Source organism: Molossus molossus, unplaced genomic scaffold (genome assembly GCF_014108415.1).
Source record: "Molossus molossus isolate mMolMol1 unplaced genomic scaffold, mMolMol1.p scaffold_m16_p_12, whole genome shotgun sequence".
NCBI lineage: Eukaryota > Metazoa > Chordata > Mammalia > Chiroptera > Molossidae > Molossus > Molossus molossus.
In genome coordinates this window covers 74,512,911-74,530,079 of record NW_023425347.1, presented here as the reverse complement: position 1 = coordinate 74,530,079, position 17,169 = coordinate 74,512,911, and positions in this window count along the sequence as shown.

Below are 17,169 nucleotides of genomic sequence, written 5' to 3'. Positions count from 1 at the left end.
CAGTGGGGACAAGCCAGGACCAGGGAGCGGGGTGGGGGTCAGCCTGCTTAGAAACTGTCATGAAAGCAGAGGATGTTCTCACCGAACTGGGCATGTCCACTGACCGTGCACATGGATCAGTAAAGATGTGCTCACCTTTCAGGGCGACAGACACACCTGTATGACATGGACATGCCAGGAGACTGCACAGGCGGAGGCCACGCTTGACAAAGGCAGAATGTCGGCCTTCAGTGGCGTTTCTCAACGAGGTTCTTTTTTAGCTCCAAAAACACCAATGTCACATGTGGGTTTCTGGGCTAGAGACCCACCACCGAGTTGTCACATGAGTTTGGTAATACTTCTGTCTCCCATGAGCACAACGCGTGGGGGAGGGAGGGGATCATTTACATGCCATTTGCCATTTTTCTTCTCAGCAAAAAGAACTTAAGTTAACAAAAGAGGAAAAATGTGACAAACTGACACGGGAAAACTGACATGCAGAAACAAATGTTAGAGTCACAATTTAGTATTCATTCTGTTTTTTTCAATGTTGACCTCAGATAACTTTAGTGTTTCCCCAAAATGTTTTCTATGAAACTCTATTCCAGCTATTCTTTTGGTATACGTATCTGCCTACATGCCCATATATACGCATCACATATATATTATTAATATACATACATATTCTCTCATTTATATATGTATGTGTTTTTAATCAATGAAGTTTGGAAAGCTGTACATAGTATCTACCTCTACACACACACACACATGCACACACACACACACACACACATTTTTGAGGGGACTTCCAAAGCATTTTCACATATTAAAGACCCAGAAGTCCTGCAGTATAAGGGCCTTTAAACTTTCTGAGATTTACTTGGTGGCAGCACCTCTATTTTCTGCCTATAATAACACATCTTTCCATCCTGTGGCACCTGTGTTCTACAGAATACACCATGAGCAACGCTAGCCTTCTTTATTTCACAAGAGCGGGGTCTGTTTATAATAAAGAGCCCGTCTTGGTGGCTATCCTCTTAAATATTGTTTTCTAATAGACCACGATGATGGTTTCCTGTCCATCTGAGCATCTTTGCCTCTCCTAGACTTCAACGGGACACCCGGTGCCCATATGCCAAGGTGGTGCATGGAGTGAGTGGCGCACTCTCTCTGGAAACCATTAGGAGACCAACTCTCCCAGACAGGCTAAGAGCTGGGTCTCTCGGCAGCTGTGTGGTGAGCCTGGGCCAATCGCTTGCTCTGAGCTCAGGGGTTTCAGCCAAAGGGTCCCCAGAGACTTACCTAAGCCAGCTCACTTGTTCTGTGAGTGGGGAGCCACTGCCAGGAGGGACCAAATCTTGGAACCCCTTGACCTCAGCCTCTTTCCCTCATTCCAGGAGACACCCAGCCCCGGCTCTCAATATTTTCTACCATAAAAGAAACCAGATTACTGTCAATGCCTTCCCAGTTCTCTCATTCTGTTCTCACTACCTCATACCACTCCTTCACGATCATTAGTCACTACGATTCACAGTCACATGATAAGCTCCACGGATAAAACTCGGTTTCCATCTGTCTGCCAGAGCATTAAGTGAAAATGAGTTGGTGAACTTTCATCACATGGAATAACCTAAAATACAGGTTATTATGGGCTACTAGAAACTCACTTGGGGGCAGTCTCCTGGGGAGATACTTCCAAGAGTACATTCCTCCTGAGCGTGGTTACGAGCATTGGTTTATAATTTTGCTCCTTCTCACACAGGCAACTCTAAATAGCATGCTTGGGATGACCAGTAGCAGCAGGGATTCAATTACTTAATGACCCCTTATGGCTTTCCTAAGTAACCCTGAAGAGGCCACCTAGTTGGAGTAAATGTGGATTTATTCACTTATTTTTAAATAGACTTTTCACTTTGGAATAATCTTATATTGACAGAAAAGTTGCAAAGATAAATAAGAGAGTTCTCATAGACCTTTCACCCAGCTTCCTTTAATGTTAACATCCTACATAACTAAGGTATGTTTGTCAAAACTAAGAAATGGATACCGGTATATTACATGAACTAAACTACAGACTTCATTAGTATTTCATTGGTTTCTCCACTGATACATTTTTCTGTTCCAGGATCCAATCCAGAATCCCATATTGCATTTCGACATCATGTGTCCTTAGTCTATGGATTTATTTTTGTTTTCAAGAAATAAAGATCATCCTCAATTGCATGCAGCATGGTGCACTGAGTGCCCAGCTACCCTGTGAGAAGAAACACAGCATCTGGCAGCAGCAGATTCTGGGTGTGCGTGTCTACTCTGCCCCTCACTTGGGATCCAGTCCTGGGCTTGTCACTCCACGTATAGAATTCTCAGATTCCACATCTGCGACATGGAGCTGATACTTTCTGCCTTGTTACAGGGCTAAAGGAGACAGTCTATATGGACAGGCATTGTGAAAGCCTAAAGCCAAATCCATTTAGAGCCCTTTGGAGCTCACTGTTACTGTTATCCATGTAGCTGTAACAACAGTCATGAATTAGACTCGATATTCTGTATCTAAACCAGCGTCTGAGCTGCCTGGCCCAGCTATTTCAGCCTCAACTGAGATCTTTCCAGAGACCCCCATGTGCCCCACAGAGAAAGAAATTTCTGCTTTAATTAGTCTCAGTTCTTTACTTCGTGTCTCTCCTCAAATGTCACCTTATCACTTTCTCCAACCATCTTATAAGAGCCCCTGACACCCTCCCCAGCATTCTCTAACTTCTTACCCTGCTTCATTCTTTCCCACAGCACTCACTCACCCCATGTGACACGTCACACACTTACATGCTCCTGTTCACGGCAGGCCTCCCTCCCCCCGTTTACAAGCTCCAGGAGACAACTGCCTGTTGTCTGTTCAGGTCACTGCTGCAAAGTGTTCAACAGAAATGAATGACTGGACCCTCCGTTTTACTCTGCAACCTCTTGCCTCCATCCTAATAAGGTAAAAACAAACTCTTCCTATTCAAACATACTGTTGAATTCAAATAAGAGGGAAGCCATTTAAGAAGCAGGTGGCTTTGAGCCTTCTGGGTCTTCTTGAAGGAAAAAACCGGGAGTGATGCCCTTCTTTTAATTTAATCTAATGCCATTAATGTCCCTCCACCTGCCTCTTCTCCCATGAGCAGCTCTGCCAATTAGAAACCACAGTCACTTCCTTGTCCAGAGTCTGTCTGCTGGCCTCTCCACACAATCAATTCCAGCAGAGCCCAGGCTGGAAAAAGCTGGTGAAATCCCCACACCCAGCTGGCCCGCTCCCTCATTGTGGCCGCTCAGCACTTGCACATCAAAGGCCTGCAGGCTTCTGGGAGCAGGAAGAAAGCCAGGGAGGGACCCTGCAGCTTGGCTTCAGTGAGGACACTGGTTCAGAGAGGGGAGGGGACTGGCGCGCGCACACACACACACATACACACACACAGTGACCTAGAAGTAGGTTCAGCACAGAACCCAGTTCCTGATTCCTCCTGGGCTGGAACCACTTCCCTATGCCCACCTTTCAGCCAGGGCCATGCACTCATTTCCTTGAGCTCCAATCTGCCTGTCTGCCCACCTAGCTCATACTGGGTCCCTGAGAAGCTTGGGCAGAGATGGGTGAAGGTAACTCTCCAAAAGCAGCAACGCACAGGACAGAGGAGCCAAGAGCCAGACAGAAAGTAATGGGAGTCACATCTGCTAAGAGCCAGGTCCTCCTTATCACCTCACCTAACTCTCACAGTGCCCTGCAACGGAGGTGTCATAACCACATTATCTAAGTGAGGAAAAGGAAACAGAGACGTTAAGAGGTGCAGCAAATCACACAGCTAGTCTGTAGCAGAGCCAGCAGCTCAGCGGAGCTCCTGCTGGTTCCAAAGCCTTTGTTCTCTGTCCCACCACTCTGTAGAGACCCCAACACCTAGACAGCACCCCAGAGAGGGCTGGGTCCTTAACACCACTAAATATTCCTCTGGTGGCATAGCCAGAATAATCCCATCCTAGAGACGAGAAAAACTGAGATCTGGAGAGGAAAATGCAGCTTGTCCGTGAGGGTGTAGCTACTGAGTGGTTGGATCTGCTAGACTCTGAGCTTAACCCAGAGCTGAGCTCAGGGAAGCACTCAGTCCACTGTTGAGGAATACATGAATGAACGACAGAGTAGATTAGAAGGACAAACTCCTGCCCTGGCCAGGTGGCTAGATGCTTGGAGTATTGTCCCATGCACCAAAAGGTTGGGGGTTCGATTCCCAGTCAGGGCACATACATAAGTTGCGGGTTTGATCTCTATTTGGGGAGCATATAGGAAGTAACAGATAGATGTTTCTCTCTCACATCGATGTCTCTCTCTCTCTCTCTCTAATCAATAAGAACATATTCTCAGGCGAGGACGTAAAAACAAAAAAAAAGAAGCACAACCTCCTGTGACTCCCACAAGCCAGGTGTTTCCCAAGTAACTGCCCTATGCATTGGCCTTAGGAATGGGAGAGCAGGCGGGGGGTGAGCCCGAGCCTGAACTCCACCGGCCTCCACACCTCACGTCCCCTCGCTGAGCCCACGGAGCTGTCAGAGGTGCGGACAGTGATGATGGCTCAGGCCCCTCCTCGGCCTTCAGTTCTCCACAAGAGCCAGAGCGATGCAACGAGGAGGGGTGGACAAATGGCAGAGCTGGTGTTCTTTGGCCCAAGGACTGGTGTTTATAACATGGAGTGTACCCTCTTCTCAAAAGTCTGGTATTTGGAGTAAATTGGTCCATTTTAATTTAGTACCAACCAAGTCACACATACTGCAGTTGTTTTCATCATCATTCTTTTCTTTAAATTTTTTAATCCTCACCTGAGGATATTTTTCTACTTATCTTCAGATAGAGTGGGAGGGAGGGGGAGAGAGAGAGGGAGACATCGATGTGACAGAGACACATTGACTGGTTGCCTCCCACATGACCCTGACCAGGGCTGGTGACCGAACCGCAACCGAGGCACAGTGCCATTGACTGGAATCAAACCCGTGACTCTTTGGTCCGCGGGCCAATGCTCTAACCGCTGAGCCAAACTGTCCAGGGCTCATCATTCATTTTTCATAACAATAGAAACTATTGTTTACTGCTCACCTACAATATGCCCAGCACAGATACTTCATAAGCTACCTGACATACATGGTCACCTATAATTCATATAGCCACCCTGTAAGTAAGTATGATCACTCCCGTATTACAGACAAGAAAGTTGTGGCTCGCGAGAAGTAAAGGAACTTGGCCAAGGCACATGCTAGAAAGCAGGAGACGCGAACTCAGGCCTGTGGGTCTCCCTAGCTTGTGCTCCCACCATGTGGCTGGTGTGGGCCTGCGCCAAGGCGGGAAGAGCCACAGCTAAGGACGCACGGAACCGGAGGCAGAGGGAGGGCCTGCCACCCTCCCAGGCATCCAGCTAGCACCAGGTGCACTTCCGCATGCCCAGATGCCATCCCCACAGGCTCTGCACCAGACAGCTGGGCCGGAGCGTGGAACTCTTCTGTGAAAAGCTCTCAGGTGACAGTAAAGGATGTCTCTGGTTAAGAATCACTGCTCTCAAATCTCAGGAGGTCATTTTTTCACATCTACACCCTCTTCCAGAAGGTTCCAAATGTTTCTTAATTGATGTATTGGTTTATAAAGAACACCATGCATCAGAACCCCACACCTTATCATTCTAGGATTCTCAACAAAGCAACAAGAATTCGGATCCTCCACAAATGTGGTGTGAAGATCTGTTTTTATTAACCATGACGATTATTCCCAAACAGTGTGCTGCTTATGAAAAAGATTTCAGAGCCCAGTGTCCTGGGTTTGGGTCCTAGCTTGGCCCTTTACTAACTGTGCAACCTTAAGGCAAGTCAATTCGACAAAAGAATTATTCCAAGCCTACTATGTACCCATAAGCCCTGGGCTGGGAAGACTGAGGATTCCCCAGGGCGTCAGGAGGTGGGTCCTCCGGAATCCTGCTTTGCAGCCGAGGAGGCAGGGTCTGGGGGGAAGGGTGACGCAGCTTGGGTGAGCCTGCGGCCAGCCCGTGTGGCAGTGTCTGAGCTCTCTCCACCTGCACCATCCCCCTCTCCTCGCACCCTCCCCCACTTGGCAGAGGAGTCCACAGAGTGAACTGGATAACAGGAGAGAGTGCTCTGCAGCCGATCAGGAACCGCACAGATGTATGACATCATGGTTATTAATAATGGAAGCAGCACAGCTAATTCACGACCCCTCCAGATGGACCACCTGAATTGTTGCGAACCTCCTGCAGTCACAGCAACGCATTCTCTATGGTAGAACTGGGAGGGGCCATAGGAGTCCAAACCGTTCCCTGTTTATAGAGGTGGGGGGCAGACAAGATGGGGAGGGCAAGCTTCTGAGACAGCAGAGGCAGTCCAGCCCCCCAAACCCAGGATCCGCTGTTTGGCTTTAGTGACTGAACCGCAAAGATAATTAGGTCCCAGATCAGACATCAGCTATTGCCCCCTCCACAGAGCACTGGTAAGAGAATCAGCAGTGAACTGCAAGTATGGCCTCTCCACGTGCCCTCAGCCCAGCTCCCTCAACCCCAGGGCCTTCGAACCTGCTGCTCTTCTGCTAGGAATACTCTGTCCCCGGATCTTTGCACGTTTTTGTTATTCAGGTCTCAGGATAAATGTCAGCTCCTCAGAGAGGACTCCCTAGGCCCCATCTTTGGCTCCCCCATTCCTCCCTAATGTTCACACTGTCTGGTTTGAGTTTCTTCGTAGAGTGTGACACTAGCATTATCGTGTCTGTTGCTACTCATGCTCCCTTTTCCCATTGGAATGCAGGCTCCGTGAACACAGGATTAAATAGCTTTCATTGCTAGAGTTCCCAGAAAGGTGCCTAGACTCGGCAGATACGCCATAAACACGGTCAGTGATTCTCCCTGGATGCCGGCCTGGGTCGCAGCCATCCTAGAAGCCAGCAGTCACTCCCTCCCTCACTCCCTGCCTTACTCACGCATTCGGTAAACGCTTATTGAACCTCTCCTCTGTGCCAGGCGCTCTGCTAGGCACTGGGGACTCCAATCAAATTAATGAGTCAAAGTCCTTGCCCGGACAGAACTCTGACAGTTGATTAAAACAAACACGGTAGCCCGGCCCATGTGGCTCAGGGGATTGCGCATTGTCCCATGGATTGAGGGGTCTCAGTTCGATTCCCATCAGGGCACATGCCTGGGTTGCAGGCTTGATCCCCAGTGGGAGGCATGCAGGAGGCAACTGATCGATGCTTCTCTCTCACATGGATGTTTCCATCTCTCTCTCCCTTCCTCTCTCTCTAATCATCATCATCATCATCATCATCATCATCATCACTGGTAGAAGCCAAAGCTGTAGCAGTCACATCATGTGTGACCAAACAACAGCTGACCAAACAAAGGCAGAGGGATAAGAATGGCAGAAAATGGGAGAAATGGGGGAACACGGAGGAAATGCAAACATCAGACTGGCCCTGCAAGGGTTTCTTCCATGCTCAATTCTCATCTCTGGAAGCTGGAAGAGGCACAGCTCTGTGGGCCTGGGGACAAGGAGGTATATCCATTGCCACGAATACCTCCTGGCTGCAGCAGGGAGCACAACAGGAGAGATGTGTGTGTGTGAGAGTGTGAACAGGAGATGTGGGTGTGAAAGTGTGAACAGGAGAGATTTGTATGAGTATGAACAGGAGAGATGTGTATGAGAGTGTGAATAGATATGGGTATGAGAGTGTGAACAGGAGAGATCAGTGTGTGAGTGTGAATAAGAGTAGAGGTGTGTGTGAACAGGAGAGAAGTGTGTGCGTGTGAACAGAAGTGATGTGTATGAGTGTGAACAGGAAAGGGTATGAACAAGAGAGATCACTGTGTGAGTATGAATCAGAATAAAGATATGTGAGTGTGAACAGGAGAGATGTGTGTGTGTAAGTGTGGACAGGAGAGATGTGTGTGTAAGTGTGGACAGGAAAGGTGTGTGTGTAAATGTGGACAGGAGAGATATGTGTGTGTAGAGGAGCAGGTGAGCAAGTGTGTATGCTTATGTAGGAGCCTGTGTGTAAATGAGGGCACAGGATCGAGTTTGTGAATGTAGGGAGAAAGGGATTTGTATATCGAGGTGGATGTGCGAGTGTGTAGCTGTCCCCCTGTATGTATGTATGTGTCTGTGATGATTCTGGTACCATTACTCTTCACCACAGGTTCCACATCTGGTTGAACTTGACATGCTAAAGTCCCTACAACAAGTGGCATACAGTAGGTATCTGATCATTTAATTCATTCAACAATAAATCATGTAAATTCTTATGTTTGTCAAATTAATTCTGCAGAGTGGCCACGTAAAGCAGCAAGACAGGTTCCAAGAAGAAAATTCTCAACTTCTGCACAGAAATGACTGTGGCGAGAGCAGGGGATGAGGACTCTGGGTTTTGGTCCTTGATTTAACTACTGGGTAACCTTGGGTCACTATGTAGCTGTGTGATCTCATGTGAGCTACTCAACTTCTCTGGGCTTCTGCTTACTCTTCATTAAAGAAGGCGATTACAACATAGCTCTCAAAGTGTGGCTGCCGCTCTGTGACACCACATCATCGGTAGTCCCTGAAGCACTGTTTCCTGAAGAACAGGCATGTGTAACTTGAAAAGAGTGCAGGGTCAACTAGGGAAATACTGGGTTTGACAAAGTTAAACAGGTCCTTTTATTGCAGTACTTCTCAGAGCCTTTAATTTGCCAGTATCAATTGTGATTGGCCAAAAGCATAACGGTAAGCCTGCAGAATTTGCCAGACTTAATAGAACAGGGAAACTTTAACTCGTGGCACACCTTTCAGAACTAATGTTCCACAGAACACACTTTGGGGAATCTGCTAGCAGGCACACAAGACACATTAAGGCCCCCTTTCTTGCAGATGACTGGACAGAAATGGTGTTCAGTGTCCCTAAGTCACAGAGCAGAGCCGTGGAAAATACCAGCAGAGTCATCTAAACCACAGTAACTGGCACGTGCACAGGGCTTTGTATTTACAAAACAGTTTCACTTATATGATCTCAAGTCTCCCTGCCAATATTCCTCATCCCCATTTTCAGATGACAAAATGCAGCCTGAAAGAAACGAAGGAAATCTGCCCAGAGCCACTAAGTGATGGGCCCATTACTTGGCTTTATCAGTTTCCTGTGTCCTTGATCAAACCATCAATGAATACATGATATGTTTCATAGATAAAAGCAAATTCTAGCCACTGCGCAGAGCCCCTGAAAGATGCTGAGGCTGACAACACCTGCACTTGTTCTGCAGGCCCCACCGCTCCTGTCGGGAGCCCAGGCACCCTGCCCTGGGTAAAAGGAGGGGAGAGGAGGGTGCTCAGAGAAATGCCCACGGAGTAGCAGCCTCTCTGGAAACACCCAGGCTGTGAGGCTGGGAGTAGCTCCCTGCCAGTCGCCACACCCTCCCAACCATGCCAGGCAGGTACAGCCCCCCCAGGTGCCATTCTGCAAGGGAGGGGAAGAACCAGAGCAATGCTAGTTTAAGTAATTCCCAATAAGCTCAAGGAGTCCAAGGTCGGTGGCTCCGACAGTCTGAAACTGCCACCACCTCCAGGCGAAAACGTGTGATCAGGGCTGCCAAACCCAATCAGCGGTTCCCACCGGAGTGCTGTGTCCCACCGTGTATGAGAGTGCCAGGCCCGAGAGGCGTGGGGGGTGAGGGTCTGCTCTGGGCACAGGAGGCTGTGCACGCCAACAGCGAGCGGGGCTGTGCCAGGCGTCAGTGTTCCAGAGAAGCGTAAACGCGGGAACACTCGTGTCACCCTAGGACGGTGACACAAGTAGTGCTGGGGAAACGCAGACTGAGAGCGCGTGCACCAGGCAACCCCAGGCTACGGAGGAGTCCCGGAGGTCCCAGGAGTTCCAACCGACGCGCTCCTGCACCCGCGCCCTCATCCAGCCCTTTCCCTCCCGCCCGGCTCCCGCCAGTCCCTCCGCGGCTGTCCCGGCCAGGGCTGTTCGTCCGCTTGGCGGTGCCGGGCTCCCAGGCTGTCAGGCCGCGGCGGGGGCGCGTCGCGTCGGGGATCACTGCTTACCTGCGGGCGGCCGGGCTCCGCGGCTCCGCGGCTCCGGGCTGGGCTGCGCTGCGCTCCGCTGGGCTGCGCTGGGCTGCGCGCCCGGCCTCCGCGCGCCTCGGCTGCGCCCGCTCGCTCGCTCGCTCGGCTCCGCCCGGCTCGGCTCCGCCCGGCGGTGCCCCGGGCGCTCGCTGGCGGCCCACGCGGCGCGGGGAGGGCGCGGGGCGGGCTGGCGGGCTGGCGCCGGCGGCGGGCGACGCTCCGGGCCGCCCCGTGGCCGCTTGGAAGCTCCTTATTTGGGCAGTGATGTCAGGGGAAGTCGCAGGGACCGGACCACCCACTTCTTTCCATTCACTCCCCAGAGTTTCCTGTCGCCCTGCCCGGGGGACCCCGGCGCCCGCACTCCCGGGGCGCCTCTTCTCTCGCTCGGCCTCGGCGTGCCCCGCCTCGCCTCCGGCCGCTCTACGGTCGCCGCGCGCCGGGGTCACGATGGGCCGGCGCGCTGCAGCGGGCGGCAGTCAGGGGAGGGTCTGCGTCTGGGGAATCCCCGACTCCGGGCGGCCGCGGAGAGGGAGGGTCTGTGCTGCGGCCTCCTGGGTGACAGACCGTGTCACTCCGGGCGCCGCCCCTCCCTCCGCGCCCGCCCCGGCTCCCGCGCTGTCATTTCCTCCTCGGCCCTCCCGGGAGGGCAGTCAGGGAGGCCCCGGTCGCCGACGCCTCCGGGGCCCTGCTTCTCGGAGCCCCGCCTTGGCTGCACCCGGGCCCGGCGGGCGTCCATCGTTGTCCCCAAAGTGCGCGCTCCCCACCTTGCTCCGGGGTGCTAGCTCCGATCCGGGAAGCCCGCGCCTCCCAAGGCGGGAATTCGCCTTAATGAGCGCTGGGCGGGGCGGGCCTGGCCGGGGCCTCCCTGGGCTCTAGCCTAAGGGTGGGGGTGGGGGGCAACCCGGGACTTCCCAATGGCCTGACTTTACCAGAAGCTGCTGGATCCCAGGTCTTGGGACCAGTCACACATGCTTTGGTCAGTCTCAGGCACTGCTCCCACTTGGGGGCCAGCTCCCGCTGGGGCCCCCATCTGCTTCCTCTTGAGAGAACAGAATGGCTGGCCAAGGCCTCCAGACCTTCCGAGGAACTGTATTCTAGATTCTGCACACTGAGGCTCAGACATGTCAGTTGAGTTGTCTGAGGTCAACTCTCTGCAGAACCAGGGCTCACTCTGGCTTTGGCTGACTCCAGGCCTGTAACAACCTCAGGAGGTTATGGGGCCTGGGGCCAAAGTCAGGACTAGACTAAGGCAAACTAAGTGTCCAGGGTGCCACTTTCTCTCTGGGTCATGAAAGTTCAAGGACCCAAGGGGTGGCTGAACACTATGCTGACCAGGGCTTCCAGAAAGCTTCTTGGAGGCCTCAGGCTTCCTCTGGCTCCAAAGTGATGGACTCACATTCAAAGCGCTACCTGTTGCAGGAAGTGGGTTACTGCTGACCAGAGCCCATCTGGGCCCAGGGCACAGGGCTAGTGGCCCTGGAGTTTTCTGTGCCTTCTCCATACTTCAGCTTCCAGCAGAGCTGCTCACTCCCCCCAAAGCCAGGTCAGAGCAAACAAAGCCCTCCCAGACCACTAGTTTTAATAGAAAAAACCCTGACTTCCAAAGGGGCACCCCACTCCCGGATCTGACATGCAAGTCCCCACAGACAGCTGCATCTCTTGCAGCTCAAACCTCTGTGCCTTCTGCCCAGCCCCCTAGCCCCCAATACAGCCTTGCACCAGCTTTTACTCCATGGGGCTCAGCACAGACTTTTCCTCTGTCTGAAAGCCCTCTCTACTCCTACTGGCCTTCACACCCCAAATCAAGCCTGCTCCAGGTACAGTCCCTTCCCTTGCGTAGGGCAACTGGGACAGGGTGAAACCTGGGGCAGGTCTTTGCTCCTCACTCCACTCCTGCCCTACCCCCACTGCCCTGCTTACTGTGCCTGACTGGGAGCAGCTCCAGGCAGGAGAAAGCAGGTGACTCGTTATAATTCATATGCCCCAAGGGTGACTTTTTGTCATTTGTACAGAAGGCTCAGATGACAGCCTTGCTCCTGGCCCAGGATGAGTTTCCTCTCTAGGCTTTGGGGGTGGTCATGGAACTTCACAGTGGATTTAGTCACCTTCCTGTGTGGCCACAGCAGCTCAGTGGTTCCTGCCTCTGGAGACTACCCACCAGCTCAGATTGCAATAACCTGGGAGAGATGTCCCTTCTCTCAGCTTGGGAGTTGCAAGTAACTTGCTTGGTTCTTCTCCTGCCAGGACAGATACATTTACAAAGGTGCAAGTGAATGAGTGGTCCTGGTGGGGGGGGGGCGGGGGGGGGAATTGAAAGAAACCAACCAGAGGAGTGGCAGAATTGTCCAGCTCAGAGCTGTGGCTGAGGTTCCCAATGTCCGGGCTAGGGGTTGGATGGAGGTGGCATTTTCTGGTAGACAGGGTTAAATAAATGCTCAGGAACCTGGGCCAAGGTGCAGTCCCTGAATGGCTGCCCTGCTGAGGCTCATTCCATGGACTGTTCCTTTGTCCCAACTTTCTGTGGTTTGGGATTGTCTCCCCCTCTTTTCTCTCGGCAAAGTCGTGTGCAGCCCCATCCAGGCCGCCTGGCACATCCCTGCCCCAACCCTCAAACACAGTCCTGAACTGGCCATAGCAAGGTGGAAGCACAGGGATGAAGTCAAGTGCAATTTACCAGGCACCTACATTATGCCAGACACAACCACACTGTATCCTCCACACCCTGCAAAGATCCTGCCCTTGACCCCTCAAGCCACACAAGCCCCATTAGCCTGTGCCCATCCTCCAGGCCAGGAGATCAGCCCCAGAGCCTCACCCAGCTCCTTCCACAACCAAAGCTACTTTTGTCCACCTCAAGACTCAGCTGCCAACTCCATTCCGGTGCTAATTCTCACGGGAGGCCAGGTCTCAGGACCCCAGCCTCAGAGCTCAGGGACCCAGAGTGGAAGTAGGCAGTCCTACTTCAAGGCTAACAGCCTGAGTTTGACTCTGCTTCATGAGCCAGTCACCCCTACTCCAGGCCCGGGGTCACCTTTCCCACCAAGTAGCTGGACAGGTCCCAGGTTAGAAAGCAGGTGGTGCCAGGTGCCAATTCCTTCCTATCAACCCATCCTCTGCATATAACTGGGCCAGGTCTTGAGAAATTCCCAGAGCTTAGCCCTGGGGGCCTTCCTACATTCTTTCATTCCTTAAACATGAATCAGGCCCCTTCCCAGTTCTGGGAACAGGCAACACACAAACCTGTGTTCTGGGAGCTCCATCCATGGGTGGAGACGGGCAGGTAAGTAGACTATCCCAGCACAACTAGCTGAACACTGCACTGCTCTCAACCAGGCACAGGACAAGGCGTGGGCATGCACACGAGGTGGGAGATAAGAGTCATCCTGCTTCTGGGGCTCCAGTTCAGGGAGACTGTGGTCCAGGTGTCCCAGGCTAATTGGGTAATTGCTAAATGCTTGTTTCCATGGAAATGCTACACACACACACACACACACACACACACACACACACACGTCTTGGTTTTGCTTTAAAGCCAACATCTCGCGGTAGAAACCTCACAGGCTAAGGAAGATTGGAGCAGAGGGCAGGGCTGGCATCTGATCTATCATCTAAGAGGCTGTCTCTCTTTGAAATTTTGTTTCTCGCTCCTAACAACCAAATTACAGATCCAGTTTTGGAACGCACTGTCGTTCCTAAGAAACCGGCGACTGCCATGGCATTCTTGGGAGAGCTTTCAAGAGAGGGCTGAGCAACCCGCCCCGTAGGACCTCAGGTTACTTGTTTAAATCTTGTCTTTACTTACCAGTCACCCCACCTGTCCACCCTGTTTCCCATGGCTATGATTTCCTGGACGCAGATGCAATATGTCGTTTTACTATTTATGTGTATGCAATGCGTGTGCATTCGTGTGTGTGTGTGTGTGTGTGTATGGTGGGTATTCTCTCGATAGACCTGTAGTACACATGTACCTTCAGTCCTCACTTCTCACAGAGGCAGCCTGTTCTCTCCTGGGACAGAGACCTGGGACTCTTTTTTTTTTTTTTATCCTCACCTGAGGACATTTTTGCATTTTTTGTTCAGACAGAGCGGGAGGGAGAGAGAGGAAGAGAGAGAGAGAGAAACATCGATGTGAAGGGACACATCGAGTGGTTGCCACCCGCACGACCAACCAGGGCCGGGGACAAACTGCAACCGAGGTACGTGCCCTTAGCGGGAACTGAACCCGGGTCTCTCTGTACCGCAGGCCAACGCTCTAACCGCAGAGCCAAACTGGCCAGGGCGAGACCTGGGACTCTTATAGTTTATGGAGCTCACCTCGGAGGGGGTGGGGTCCCAGCAGACTCAGCCCCAACCTCTCTCCCCAGGTTGAGGGCTGCTTCCGGCTTCCTAACTCAGTCGGGCACCACTTCATCCTTAACTCACTTCAACCTGATGCTGTGGGTAACACTGGATCTCGGAGCCCCACGGACCACTCACTGTGTGACTTTGGGCATGTTACGTGATGTCACTGATCTTGACTTCTTCATCTCAAAGGGCTGCTGTGAAGATTTGACAAGATGCTGCCGTAGAGCCCTTGACAGCATGCCCAGCATCCAGCAGGTGCACAATAACAATAGTTACTTTGTTCCATATTGTGACCCAGAATCCTGCTCCTCCCTTCCTATTTGTCTTCATTTGTGGGGGCACCCATCATCCCAAGCCGGAAGCCATCATCTCCCAGTTATAGCAGCCTTCTCCTTGGTGCCCCTGTCTACCTCCTTCTCTGATCCCTTCTCCACAAAGGTAGAACTCTCCAAGACACATTCAGCTGGTTCCCTGCCCAGCTAAACTAGCCTGTGTATTTGTGCCTTTTATAACTGAGCCTTAGTTTCCCTATCCAAGCCTCCCTCTCTGCACCACCCCTACCCGCCCTGTGTTCCCTCCACACAGAATTGCTCACTGTTTCTGAGCCTGCCAAGTGCATTTTGCACATGCAGTTCCCCATGCTGTTCCCTTGACTCATCTGATTGACTGGCTCCCATTCAGCCTTCCAGGTCAGCTCAGAGGACATTTCCCTTATGAAGGCCTCTCTGGTCCCCCGGGTGACATTGGCTGCTTCCTTCTCCATGAACCTGCAGCACTTGGTATAAACTGTCCTGGCTTGCGTCCCACTGTGATTAGTCATTTTATTCATGTATCTGTTGCCCCTTTGGATTCTGCAGCTCTGTGCACAGCCACGCCTCACTCAGTGCTGGTACATCACAGGTCCTCAGAGCATGGTAAGGAGAGACTTCTGCCCCTCTGGCCATCCTGTCCCTAAACAACTACAAGAGGCCTGTCAGCCTCCAGCCTATTGACTAGATCCCCCCAAATGACAAAAGCATCCTCTATTCCTACATTTAAGACTGAGGCTTTGGCTCAGCCTGAACCCTGTGTCTGTCTCATTCTGGCTTTTTACCAGCATTTCTGGGGACTTCCACAGAGCCCAGTGGGCCCCAGGTGGGGAGGGCGGGGCCTTGGGTTCCAGGAAATCAGAAGCTTAGTCAAGCCCTGGCAGCTGTGAGAACAGGTTTCCTCCAAGCCAAGGGACCAACAACAACAAATATTTACTCTGCACATGGTTTTGTGCTTGCCAGTGGGAGCTGCAGAGACAGCATCAACTTCTAAGGCCTGGACTGAGACAGTCTGGGTGCAAGACCCAGCTCTGACTCTTCTTGGCTACCTAACTTCTCTGGGCCTCAGTTTTTACAGCTGTAAAATGGGAGGATAACATATCTCAGGGAAGATTAAATGAGAGTTAATAAAATTAAAGGAGAAAATGCATTTAAGTATCAAAACAAAACTGGCATGCAGTCGATGCTCAATAAAGGAAGCCCCCCAACTCCACTCAAGCTCTTGTGGGAGACTCTGATGCCTAAGACTTAGTCTTTGACAATAACTTGTAGAGCGAGGGAAGGGGGAATGCGCACCTAATCATAGGCTATAAACATTAAGACAAGGGAAACAGTAATAGGTATGACAAGAAGAATTTTGGGAGCAGCAAGAGGGAGAGGGGAATTCTGAGATGACCTTAAAACCTTTGCCCCTTGTGTGGCTTTAATCCAACAGTGGTTGCTACCACCCATGTGGCAAGGGGCCAGGGACTGGCAAGGGGCTATCAGAAGGAGTCCTGAGGCCCATGCATCTGACAGTCTGGTTCCGGAGGGGACCCACACACTTGGAATATAGCTACGATAACAGTGCGTGAAAGAAACAAATGATGCAGACAATACAGAAAAAGGGGTGAATATGGGAAGGGGTGGGGGCCTGGAGGCTACCTTTTGGAGCCTCCATCTAACAACAGGAAGATCTAGAAGTGATCTGGCCCGCCCTGCACGGGCTCCCTCCCAAGCGGTCTTTCTCATCTCAGGGCAGGAGGTAAGGTCATCAAGCTTCCATCCTTCGACTCTGGAGTCCTCCTTCAAGGAGGGCCTGGCCTGGGCAGGATCACTCACTAGTTCCTGGAGCACGGTATGAATTTTCATATTCCATGCCTTTGCTCCTGCTGTTCCTTCTACCTGGGATGCCCTTCCTTCTCCTATCCCTCCATGCATCCTTCCCTTCAGCTCCTCTGTTAACTCTCCTTGACTACTCAGTGAACTCATCCTGTAAGGTTTCCTTCAAATGTCCCGTTTTGCTTATTTATTTCTAACCAGACCCATCCTCAATTGAATTAAAAGCCTTGTTCTCCATGTTCCTGTAACTTTTTTTGCATACATCATTAGAGCATTTACCAATGATAGTAAAGTGTTTGTGTCTGATGCTCCCACTAGGCTGGGCAGGTCTGAGCGTCTATGCCTGGCACCTAGTAGGTGCTCCACAGAGTACCTGGCTTCCTCCCGTGCCTGCCATGGCTGGGAATACGGCGGCCTCTGTCACTCTGCCTGGCATGCAGAGGAATCTCCCATTGTCCCTTCAATAGTTCCAGGCACTTCACAGAGTCAACCACGCTTTCTCCAGCCTCAAAACCAGCCCTCTCCCAGGCCGTCCTGCTTATCCCTTGCACCTGCCCCTCAGCCCCACCCCGACTCTGACTGGATAAAAACCCCAGCAAGCGTCCTGGAGCACCTA